We start from the raw sequence: 13,583 nt of genomic DNA, 5'->3' as shown, positions 1-13,583 counted from the left end.
TATTGGAAATTAACGCACTAGACTTGATCAGTCTTGCAAAAATGGGTTGGTCGAACAGACGTAAAATTTTACTGTGTGAGAATGTGGTACTTAAGGTGCGAAGTGTCAGACGAAGAAAGAAAATAAAAAAAAGGAATTCAACAGACATTATTTTTTTGGAAAGAACAATATTTGGAGAGTTTCACCATTTATATGAACGTTTAAGAAGTTCTCCTAATTTATTCCATAACTATAGTAGAATGCTACTCTCAACTTTTAATTATATCGTGAACGCTATAAGGCCAGAAATACGGTACAAGGCAACTAATTTCCAGCGACCAATTTCTATCGAAGAAAGACTCATGTTAACTTTAAGGTATGTAACGAAATATTTCACATTTCTTTTCTTTAACGTAATTAACTAAACACTAACTTAAGACTTAAAGGTTAATATTAGATATCAGTAAAGCATAATAGGTACATACATATTAATTAAGGTAGATATTCGTATCTTAAATAATTTCCTGAACCGGTTTCTTGACCACTATTATAGGCTGAAGAGTGAGGCCAACAGAGTGGTGTAGATACTGTAGTGCTTGAGTGCGATTCATTATTTCAATATTGGAAAATAGGCGGCGTTTGAAGCTTAGTTAATTCTTGTACCAGCAAATTTTGCACTTGAGTTCGAAAGTTTAACTTATTCAGCGAGGGAAGCTTTTTGACATGCGGTAAAAGCGATTTAAAAAAACTTATGTCCTCATCGTCATCATTTGCTCTTATTAAAGCATCAAGTTTTCTTGTCTCAAGCTGCAACATGTCTCTTTCAAAGTTGTACTTTTGCTTTTGTAGTGTTTTAGCTTTACGTTTTCGTGAAGACGGTACTTGAATGGGGTTTATTGGGGTATTTGCGGCAGGTAATGATTTTTCTAGATCCTGTATTGCCTTTTGTAACCTCGTGGTTTAAGACTTTTCCTTATTTAATAACTGCAGTTGAATTTGTGATTCAGTAACAATATCTTCTTCTGTATCCCTATCCCTAGCTTGCGATTCATGTTGTTGTGACTCACGTTCATCCTGTTCATATTCTTGGGATTCATATTCTTGAAACTCCTGTTCGGCAGTACTTCTATCCTGAGATATTGATACATTTCCGTCCATTTCCCTAGGCGTTACTATACGCTAAAAATTGCATAGCTGCGAAGTGTAACCAAGACCCGGTATATCGAGACTCTTGTTCTGCGCTGTCGTCCGATTTCGGTTTAGGGACTTTTTTTAGCTCCTTTCTAAATGTATCCCGTAAATTTCTCCACTTCCCTTTAACCACTTCTTCTAAAAATTAAAACAAATCTCTTTTTTTTAGGTACTTAGCAACAGGCATACAGTTTAGACAAATAGCATATTCTTATAGAATTTCAAAGAGTGCGGTGGCAACTATCGTCGTGGAAGTATGCAAAGCAATCTGGAAAACATTGATAATGGAACATATGCCGGAACCTACGGTTATAAAATTTAAAGAGATTGCAAAGACATTTTGGAGAAGGTGGCAATTTCCTCATTGTCTAGGGTGTATAGATGGAAAACATATCAGAATAAAAAAACCTGCTAATTCTGGTTCTATGTACTACTGTTACCAGAATTTTTTCTCTATTGGTTTCCTTGCTGTCACAGATGCTACCTATAAATTTGTTATGGTAAATATTGGCTCATACGGAAAAGACAGTGATGCTGGGGTTTTTGATTCTTGTCTAATACGACGTGGAATAGAATCAGGAACAATTCCATTACCTGAAGAAACAACACTACCAGATTCAACAATTACAACACCCTTTGTTTTTCTTGGGGATGAAGCTTTTCCTCTTACGGAATACCTTATGCGCCCTTTCCCGCGATCCCAATTGCAAGAGGGAACCGAAAATGATACGTTTAACTACCGATTCTCAAGGGCAAGGATGGTTGTGGAATGTTTATTTGGTAGCATAGTTAGTAATCCGGATTTTAGGAAAAGCTATAGAAACTAAAGTAGAAAATGCTGTGCATATCGTGAAAGCTATCACATTGTTGCATAACATTATTATAGACTTTGAGGGAATATCAGATTGTGACACAAGTGACATGAAAAATGCTAAGATTGATCCCCGAGCATACGTACCACCCACAAAAAAAATAATGCTTCCACGAAGAAAGCTGGAATTATAAGAAAAAAGTTTTGCAGATTCTTCACACTACAACCAATACAACGTGTATAGTTAAATCAATTATAATGTTGTGTTTATATAATATTACGTATATGCCATAATATTCAGTTTTTTTTTCAGTTTTCCAATACTAACCTAGCCTAAAACTTACACAAAACGCCACTGAGTATTTTAAACTTAATAAATATGTACATTATATCATCAGTCATGTCCCATAGGAACTTAGAATTTCTAACCGCCTCTATTAACAATTCTGAAAATGTGTCGGCCATCGAAAAAACACGTATTGAGACAGGTCTACTACTGATGCGATTCGTGCGGAAAAATCAAATAATTTGATCGGACATACCGCGCGAATTTCGTACGAAACATTTTTATTACCAATGCGACTGCACGTAGGACAGCGCTATAGTTTTTTATACTTTGATAAATTCGGATCGGCCGCACCGCCCGCATCGGACGGAACTAGTCGCTCACGCAGGACGACGCGTAAGTTGCTGCAAGTGGCATATGAGGGAAGCCAAAAATATGTATGATTAATTTACCTAGTATTTTAATAAAATTTTTACAATACAGAAACCTTCTTGTTTTATTTGATTTTAATCCGATTTAAATATGTCTTGCTATAATATTAACTGTTTAAAAAATATTTGACAGATTACTCATAATGTGTTGAGATTCTATGTAATACAAAAAAAGGATCATATTAGCATTTTTTTCTTTCAATTTCGCAACCTGTTATTTATAGTGCCAAAATAACGACAAAAGTTAGTAGCAAACTATTATAATGGGAAAATAAGACAATATATTTTAATAAAAATGTTCTTTTGGAGTAATTAATATTTGTTTATTTATTTGAAAGGATTAAATAGGCCTATAATTGCATTGCTAATTACTGCTAAACAGTTAATTGAGGCCTGGATTTTTAAAAACGGGTGCAAAGGTAGGTTAATTTTCTAAGTAACTTTCTTAAAATGCATTTGTTATCAATTTTTTGACATATCTGATAATAGATGGAGTAAAGAATCCAGAAAGCAAAAATAAATAAAACTAGTAGAGCAAATATTACACTTTTATTTATTCCACTGAAAATCTACTGCTCCTTCACCTACGAAACATTTACATAATGAATCTCTCATAATTTCTGCAGGTCTACCATATCTGTTTGAGCTTGTTCTTCCTATGGGAATAAACCCATCTATGGAATCATCATTTCTCCAGTCTGCATCAATTATTTCTCCCTGATTGGTTTCTTTGTCAATACTATTAAGAGTAAAATATCTTCTGGGACTCCTGCTGTTAGCTTCTGCATTTATTACATAATTATGTAGGCATACAGTGGTTAATTATGGCTTCAACAGTTGGTAACACCTGCTATTATTGTTTTTCTGTATATTCTCCATCTTTGAGCCAAAATTCCAAACACATTCTCAACTACCCTTCGGCCACGACTCAATCTAAAATAAATAAAAAAATATGCAGTTAACAAACAATAAAATTGAGTCCATGCCATCGTCCAAGTTTGTGTTGTAGATTAAATGCAAAAAATATTTTATAACTAGGAATATTCATTTTTACTAACAGTTAAAAACACTTTTTTACTTGTAATTAAAAACTCTTTTATCTTGTGCCGAAAATGGCACAAGACTGGATATGGGCGCATAATAGAAGTCAGAGGAAAAACTTCATCTGCTGCAATGTAATAATTGAATAACTTCCACTTATCGCCTGGAACTGTTGGTGCTGGAAATTTAATATTATTTGTTGTTATCAACCTCCCGATTTCAGAGTTTTTCAAAATTCCACCATTGCTGTGTCTACCTTCTGCCCCAATATCCACTAGTGTAAACTTATAATTTGCATCACATAATGCTAAAAGATTTAAACCGTGCATCCCTTTATAATTTAAAAATGTAGATCCAGATTTTACTGGGGCCTGACTAGTGGTTACTGTAGATAATGTAACATAGGAATTTAGTAGTGACAAAAAAATCTGGTAAATAGGTACCTGGATTATGACATGTTTCCCATCAATAGCTCCAACACAGTGTAATAACTGCATTTGGCTTTAAAATCTTCAGCAATCTGCAACCAGGAATCTATTTTTGTGGTCAGTAAAACTTTTCGATTCAAACAGTCCCAAATAGCATCACATGTCTCTTTAATAATAATGCTCACTGTTGAAGGAGCGATACGAAAGGCATAGGTAGGATATTGACATCATACTGTCTCCACTGGCAAAGACCTAGAAAGATAATATTGTAAATAAAAAAATAACATATTTATTTTATATTGCACCGTAATGTAAGAGCTAGTCTCTCAGGTCCCGACCTTTCAGTATCGGTAAGCTTCATTTCATTTAATAAGTTGTGATAAGGCTGCTTGATTTTTCCGATTTTTATAAATGTCATGAACCCATCTTTTCTGATAAGAAGTATTGTTGTTATAATACATTGTTAATACGTCTTCTTTGCCTTTGGACTTCTACGTATTCACATAAATTCATGATATTCAAGTAAGTATGTATCCCAGGGCGTAAATTACCACGAAAAAAAAGGAAAAACAAATTTATTTATTTTCTTGTGACTTCACACCCTTCTGGGTCCAGAGAGGGCAGCTATGGACTAAGCGGCCAGGGCTATTCGTCCATAAATCCTTAAATTTATTTTTTGTGAATAACTTTCTTGTGAAAATAAACACACACCAGAAACAGAAATAAACAATAATAAAAACATTTAAAAAAGTGAGGTTGATCTGATGACGGAAAAAATAGAAATTATTTTAACTCCCGTATTTTTTTATTATATTCGAGTCATTTTTTAATTGACATTTCATCAAAAGCCACCAGATATTTTTTTTCTTTTTTATCCATGCCATCGCATTTTAGTTTAAGATAGGTTTTTATATTGTCATCAACACCAGTCTTGAATGTATTTTGTCCAATCCATTTTTGAATGGTTGACGTAGATGGTAATATGACGCTTTTTTTTCTCAAAAATTTTATAACAAGATGGCGATTTATAGTATAGAGATATTGCCAACTGTTTTTCGGATTGAGAATATATAGTACGTCGTTTACCTCTTATTTGCATAACTAGAAATGTTTTGGCAGTAACAGATAAAAATGATAAAAAAGGTAAAAGAATAAAAACTGTGAATTTTGACTGGCGTACTTTTTCTTGTGAACGTCTCAATTTTCGCCGCATATTATAAATTTCTCTCTTTTGACATGATATTTTTTTTAAGCTTCAAGGTAATGGGAGAAGTTTTACTAGATGGAAGGTCGATATTTTCATCTATAAAATCAGATTCCTCATGTTCAAATATGATAGGGCTATTGCACGGAGTAGCGCAAGGACTATTTGATGTTATTGTCGGTCCATCATAATTCCTTGCGTTAGCATAAGTCTTTTTAGGAGTCAAAACGTGTAAAGTGCCATCATTATTTAATAAAGACTTATAATGGACAGGGACCGCATTATCTTTTAACCTATTTTTAAAGTTTTAAAGTCAAGGTCAGTAAAATGATTTGCACAAATATGCTTGTTTTCTAACAAGTCTTCGACCGACTAGTTGTGAATTTCCTAAAAAAAAAATAGATCTAAACAAAGCAAGAAGTATGATCTTTTAAATAAAACTGCAAATAAAAAGTTTCTCTACATCACTTCAGATATTTTTTAACTCTTAGCAAAATTGATAAAATAAAGTATGTACCTACATATCGTTGCATTTGGAAGAATACCAGGTTACTTCATTTCTAAAATTGTTAAGAGTCATCACAAAAAAAAAGTTGAAAATTTAGGTTAATTACCATAATATTTTTACAGGCTATTTTCGACACTTACTGCCACTTGTAACACGTAACACCTTCTGTAAAGCCTCGTCAAAAGAGAAAATTGTTGGTGTCTTTTGTTGATCTTTTTTTGACATCTGCCAAGTACGTCAGAATTTTGCTGCAAATTTATTTAATTTTTTTTTGAAAGAAAGAGTTTGATGTTTAATTAATCAATTTATATTAGTTTTGTCTCTAACTAAACTTTTATTTAAAATTATTTGTAATAAACCACTTTAATTATTAAAAGGAAGGCAACCCTAAAATAAAGTTACCAATCGACCAAAAACTATGTTTTAAAAAGATTAAAAATTATAAAAAATGCTTGTTTAAGGAGCAGTTTAATTAACCATTAGTTACATGGTACAGATTTATTTTTTTATATTTACTTATCTGATTTAACTTTTTTGGACCACCTTGTATAAAAAAAATTGTAAGATAAAATTTGCACCTAACCTATAATAAGAATAAAATACAAGACTGTCCAATTTAAATATTTTTTTTCTTTTTTTTTAACTTTTTACAATACTTTGTATATATCTAAAACTATGTGTAATAAAGACTATAAAAGAAATATGTCACTCCCTACATCTTTTACCTTTACATTTTTTTTACACGGTGACCAAAAATACGAATATTTCAAAAGCTGAAGATTTTTAAAAAAATCGTTAAGACACGTCAAATTAGAGTACAACTTTTTAATGAAAATTATGCCGTTTTTTCTTTTACCCCCTGCCATTGGGGTGGTATTCGACCTTATGGAAGTTCTTAAAAATAATAATAATTCCTAATGATAAAAAATAAATTATATAGGGGATTAACCCTAAATAAAATATCTACAAAAAGCAACCACTTTTTTTTCACTAACCAGTAACCAACTACAATAACATTTAACTTATTGGATCATTTGGGCCAGGTGTAAAAACTTTTTTTAATTAGTAAAAACCTTTTTTTTTGGGAAAAAAATGTAAACGGCAACATGAAAACATACCTATGTATATTATAAGGGCCTTTCAAATAAAGTATGGCCTGATAAATTATATATATTAGTTCCAAATCAAGTAGTGTGCTGTTGTTTCCCCCCTCCCCTCCCACACCATTTACTTTAACACAGATTTAACCAGACAATTCTCTGGTTAAATCTGTGACCATAATTATTGAACAGGTCCCTGGATTGCCTAATTAACATTTTCTAACCTCAAAAACAATTTACCATCAGTTAAAAAATTATCAATATTAGCGAATTTATAAAAGCAAAAAACGAAAACAAAAATCTAGGAAACTAATAACTTTGTTTTGATGAACTTACCACAGTTAAAAACCCAATCTTGACAAATATTTGGTCTTTTAATGGGAAACCTTAACATTTTCAAACTGCATTTCCGCCTAAGGTTGTCGCAATTAAAATAATAACATTTATCGCGACCCGTAAAACACGTAAGACTAGACATTTTTGTTTTATTTCAAAAATTAACAACGCTAAAAAAAGTAAACTACTCCCCTTAGGCCAATGTTTACGAAAAAAATTGCGAGCTTTATCACATGACAATATTATGATATGCAAGTCATGCCAAAAACAAAATCATCACACAAGGCCGGCCGGTGAGCCGTCGAGCCGCCCAACTCAATAATTATGATCATAGAATAACCAGACAAATCAAGATCGACACGCGCGACACGTTAGAAAAGAAATTTGGCACCTCAGCAGCTCGCATCGCGAGCGAAATTACTTGGCCGCCCAACTACCGTCCCAGCTGATCGAGTTGGGTCGTAGCCGATCGAGAGTTCTAGCCGTGACACTGGTTTCGTGGCGTCAAAATTGAAGCCGAGATTTGGTGGCGCACGCCGTACAGTGGAACGACTAAGTGGAGATACCGCGAGACCTAATATTTTAAATTTTACAAGATTATATATTTTTTTTATTATTACGTATTTTTAGGTATATGATAAATGTTTTAAATATTTTTATTATTTATTTTATTGGAAAAATATACATAAACGGTGTTTCAAATTCGTCTACCCTCAAAATACGAAAATGGTTAATTTACCCCAAAGTTGCACATTATTTACTTGTAAAAGAATATGCCATATAAAAATATATATATATTATATTTTATGTGGCTTTGAAGATTATCGAAAAAAAAAACAAATTTTCAAAAACTTATTCTTGACACTTTTGTGGGTTATCTTGGTTGCTATGGGAAAGTTTTTGCATTGCTGTATTACTTTTTCGTAAAAATGTTAATACCGAAAACAAAATTAGGTAGGTACCTACGCCAAATTTTTGTTGCTTATTTAAAAAATCGAAAATTTGAATGATTCCGAAGATAATAAAAAAAAACCAAAAAAAAAATTTTAAATCCATTTTAATTTTTTCTGAGCTTAAACAGGAATGCAGCAAGAGGTAGGCATTATTCTAAATAAAATGCAGATTGTAAAATGTAAGTTAAAAATAAAATTGTTAATTTACCCACCTAATTTAAATACCGAATTTTTATTCTTTTTAAAACTCAAAGCGAGTATCAATATATATAGTTTGGTAGTTTAAAATTTTAAATGCGTAATCTTACTATAAACTACAATAATAACTGCAGTAAAATATTATTTCGAATAAACGCAAAATATGTGCCCCAGCGCGGAATTTTTGCCATCGCGATGCGGTCGTCGCCTCGCATGATTTCGGCTTCTGTTGTGAGGTATCGATGGAAGCGGGGATAAGTGTCCAGGCTAGAACTATCGATCGGCTACGGTTGGGTGTCCAAGTAGGTGCGATTTACAATGCATTGGAGTATTGTCTGGTTATTCTATGGTTTAGAATATATTAATGTTATGTTTTATCTGAATGGCCGCATTAGTCTTCAAATATAATGTCGAACGCGTCATATTGGAGCATTTTGTTATAAAGCAACATCTACTATTTATTCCATAATTATTCCATTTTTTTGCAAAAGGACGCTTGCTATCCAGACTATCGAATCAGTGGTTCATTCTCTTTATAAACTCCGCGGTCTGACTAACGATATTACTGTCTATAAGACCCTTATTAACACAGGTTTTTATTGCTGCAGCTACAATACTTGAAAAGAGTGCTAAAGCCAAAGAATGTAGAATTTTTAAAAGCATTAAGACTAATATGTCTCTCAGAAATTTTAGCACAACTCTTGTTCCTGGCCAAGATCTGTCAATATCAAAAGTTTCCTAGATAACGCTAAATTTGATTATTTTCGCACCTAAGATCATAATCTTTTAAATTAAAAAACATCATTTAAATTAAGTTATAAAGCACATTATTTCTAATACCTTTGAAAAGATGGAAAACGTCATATAGTGCAAAAATCTTGTCTTATTTACTTTTTCTCTCAATCGAGTTATTTTCTTCTTAATGCTATAATTTTTTTTTGAAAAGATATTGTTCCTTTAAATTTTAACTTAAGACTTTCTGTCCGATATCTCTAGTTTCAAGACTGCTCAATCAATTTCAAATCTCTTTATATCATACTTATATATTTAAAACTTCAAATGGCCATATATTAGGAACGAAAAAGAGAATAAAAAAACGCTTCTACAGTGTCTATAAAACGAAGGGGGAACAAAAACAAGCATAATATCTCACCCTTACAATGCTATACAGCAAAGCTGAACGTATCGACATCATTTTCATTTAAGTGAAATAATGTCGTTTTATGATTGGATAAATGTTAAGGACAACTCAACTCTTCTGTCACGAATCAAAAGAGAAATCAACAAAGATTAGTCGACGAAACAGCGCAAATTGAAATTCTAAGTAAGTTTGCAATGAATTTAACTTTATCAACTCACTTAGCAGCAGTAGCAACTAAATTATTTCGTGAAACAATTAGAAAGGTACCTAAATTTCATACCTATAAACTGCAAATACTGCAAGATCTTGGTGACGACGACTCGGCAGGAAAAATCCAGTTCTGTGAAATAATGACAGATAGAATTACGGCATGACATGAAATGCTGAATTGCTACTATAGAGGTCTATCGAACCACTAATAGTGCGGGAATTAGAAAATCAGAGCGACATTTTACACACGAAAATTTATCTTTAGAAGAACGCTTACTATAATTCCAACGGGATGGAGCACCCACCGTATATTATGTAGTTCCCGGTAGGCAATAGTTGGATGATTATGATCCTAACCAGTGGGTTGGAAGACGAGGTCCTATTGAATGCCCACCTAGATCCCCGGACCTAACACGACTTGACTTCTTTTTGTGGATTCACCTAAAATTTGTGGTTTTCAAAATGCAACTTAAGTCACTAGAGCAATTGCAGCATAGAATAGTTTAGAAATGCGTATAGAAATAGTTTAGAGTGCTATATCCAGAGAAAACATTATAAATGTACGTGAAGAATTTGACAGTAGGCTTTATTCTTGTTTCAAAATAACGGAAATAACTTTCGACATTTCATTAAATCAATGGGTAACTGAAAGTATTCCGGTCATCCTCCATTAAATTTCAAAATAGTGTTTTTATTTATTATTTTTCTTGATAAACAGGAAATAAGTTCCTTAAATGTAGCTTCATATAGTATCATTGGAAAGCAGTTTCAGGAGTTTTAAGATGATGTATCACTTGACCCCTTTTTTAAAAAGATTTTAGGGGTATATCTCACCCTGCAACCGCTTGGACCACCCAGGTCCAAGCGGTTGCAGATAAGGGTGAGTTAGGTTGATTGCAGATAAGGGATGGTAATATGCTTGTTTTTTATTTTCCCTTTGTTTTATATTATAGAAACTATTTTCAGTGTTTTTTTTATAGACCGTTTTTCGATGCTAATATGCGGCTATTTTAAGTTTTTATATTGTCACCCTTTAGAAGTTCCCTTAAAAGGCAATACTTTTGAAGTTCCTTCACTGTTTAATAAACATTTAAAGTGCATACGAACTGCATTGCCTTTTAAATAATAGTGTTTCTTTGGTTTCTTTTATAATCGCTCGATGTAAAGTGTTTCTCACAAATATATATTTTTTCTACTACCGTGCGTAAAGTACTCACTTGACACACTTCCCAGGGTGTGTAAAGTTTCACTTTTTACGCGCTAGTGCCTACAAAAGTCTTTTTACGCATTAGTGCGCAAAGAGTAATTTGACGTTTCTTTGACATTTAATTTATAATTTGTCAATAAATGTTTAGACGTTTTTTTTTTACCGTGAAGTCATTTAAGTGCCCAAAGTAATTAGGTATTTTAGATTTTTTAGAAGTTTTCTTCGGTAGTAGAAAAAATCTCGTATGTTACACGTGTGTAAAATGATCCTTTTTTATTAGCATTTCGGGTCTGATGAGTATATACACGGTGACCCAAAATGCTTTTCAACACCATAGAACTTCGTCATTTTTTAAGATCGCAAAAAATCATGTATTTTTTTTGTGAACATGCGTTTTTTTGTGAAAGACAATACTCTTTTCAGAATTATCCCTAACTAATTCATCCTCCAGAAACCATCCCTAACTTTTTTTCAAATGGCATAAATTTCCAGAGATGAATTAGTTATAGGGGCACTTTTGAAAATATTCCCATAAAAAACGCATTTCGCAATTTTTTGCTATGTTCAAAATCCTGACAAAAAAATGATTATTTTTCATCAGTTTATAGTTCTTCAGGTAACTGCCCAGAAACAGTCAAATATTTTCTTAAACATACATTTAGTCCTGATCTCCAGTTCTCATTTCGCTTAGCCACTGTAGCAGAAATTTCAAGCCTGTGGTAGTGACTGCATCTCAGCGAATATGCTCCAACACTGTATTCATCATCTTGCTCCTCACTTGACTCATGTTATAAACTCATTGGAAAGAGGTTATTTTCCTGATGTTTGGAAGACTTCTCTTATAATGCCTTTAGCTAAAATCAGTAGTTCAAAGGACTATTGCGACCTTAGACCTATATCCATTATTCCAGTAATTTCGAATGCTTTAAAAAAGTTTATTCAGTTACAGTGGTGGCCGTAAGCGACACCACATTTGCCTTATTAAAAGTTACTCAAGAAATCATTGAGGCTTTGGATAGAGGTGATACTACGGCGCTCATATTGCTTGACTTTTCTAAAGCTTTCGATACGTTGGATCACAGCCTGCTTTTGGCAAAATTGACCTATTATGGATTCGATAATAAATCATTAAACTTCTTTAGGTCGCATCTTTCTGAAGAAACTTTCTGAACTGGTGGTATTAGAAAATCAAGCTCAGTCAAACCGCTCTTATATAAGTTCTGGGGTACCACAAGGATCCGTCTTGGGTCCTATCTTATTTCTAATATACATAGCAGACATGTATAAGGTTGTTAAATATTGCAGTATTCAGAGCTTTGCGGCTGATACGTAAATTTATTATTCTTTTAAAGCTGATGACGTATTGGGGTGTTGTAGAAGAATAAACAAAGATTTGTCATGTATTTCAACTTTCTCGTCGAGCAATAATTTAAAATTAAATCCTAGCCAGTGTTCTGTAATGTGTTTCTCATCAAAAAATAATAAAAAAATGGTCTTGGATAATCTACAACTATTTGTGGGGGGAACGCAGTTAAGAATAGTTGATAACATTAAAAATGTTGGTGTGATTTTTCGAGATGGACTTGAGATTCAAAATGCCCAATTCCGAATTAAAAAATCCTATTTTGCGCTTAAACCATTGTAGGCTAATAGAAGTATCATTAACTACAAAGTACGCAAGAAATTATGCGAGTCCAGGGTACCTATAATTATAAACTACTGTAACATTGTTTATGTTCCTTGTTTAGATAAAGTCACCCTGTATCGTTTGCAGAAGCTTCAAAATCAGTGATGTAGATTCATTTTTAACTTAAGAAAATATGACAGTTTCCGAAAAAATGCGTACTCTTGGATGGTTGCGTGTAGAGAATCTTTATCTTCATCAGTTGGCCGTTTTTGTGCATCGATTGCTTGGTACATCCTTCCCCTCTTACCTTCGTGAAAAATTCACTTTTCGAATAGATGTGCACGACGTCAAAGATGTATAAGTAAATTATCGGCTCCTCGTTTTCATTCTGCCTTATTTCACAGATCTTTTCTTTTTAATGCTGTTTCGGTGTATAATGAACTTCCGAATTCACTTAAGGGCATGTCCATTGCTAGTTTTAAAGTAAAATGAAGGTCGCATTTGCTCAGGTTACAGATAATCTCCTTATAATTTAAAGGGAAATTGTGTAAATTTTTTTTCTTCTTTTTTAGTTTTATGTCATTGCTTATTTTCCAACTCAAGATAGATTTCATGGATTTCACGGTTTTTCTATGATCTTCCTTCTATAACATTTCTGTACATTTTGGTATAATAAAGGCATTATTTATTTATTTTTAATGGTGGTGGTCCAAATAATAATAATAATAAATATAATATAATAAAATTACCAGACAGCAGCCCGCGACTGCTATCACCTAAATACATGGAGGAAAGGTCAGCACCGGCAGATTTTCAGCGAGTTGCCGCGTTTCGCGCGCCGCTCTCCAAGCATTGGAAGAAGTATCTGTTATGTTCTTATATCTGTGATCTAAATCTAAGCCATTTTTGACCATCTCAGGAGTTCTGCAGGG

The 13,583-nt window shown here is 32.9% G+C and overlaps 1 long non-coding RNA gene across 2 annotated transcripts; it reads right to left on the bottom strand.

Annotated features, from left to right (window-relative positions):
* Positions 1-3,265: 3,265 nt before the first annotated feature.
* Positions 3,266-7,652, bottom strand: LOC126734360 (uncharacterized). Of its 2 annotated transcripts, none has more exons than XR_007660033.1 (3): positions 7,316-7,652; positions 4,183-4,419; positions 3,266-3,631 (listed from the first exon to the last, which is right to left on the bottom strand). It is a non-coding gene; the product is annotated as an uncharacterized LOC126734360 (long non-coding RNA). The 2 variants fall into 2 exon arrangements; XR_007660034.1 differs by lacking the exon at positions 7,316-7,652 and adding an exon at positions 4,473-4,539.
* Between the last annotated feature and the right edge of the window lie 5,931 nt (positions 7,653-13,583).

Source organism: Anthonomus grandis, chromosome 3, assembly GCF_022605725.1.
Source record: "Anthonomus grandis grandis chromosome 3, icAntGran1.3, whole genome shotgun sequence".
Lineage (NCBI taxonomy): Eukaryota > Metazoa > Arthropoda > Insecta > Coleoptera > Curculionidae > Anthonomus > Anthonomus grandis.
This window is presented reverse-complemented; position numbering and strand designations above follow the sequence as displayed.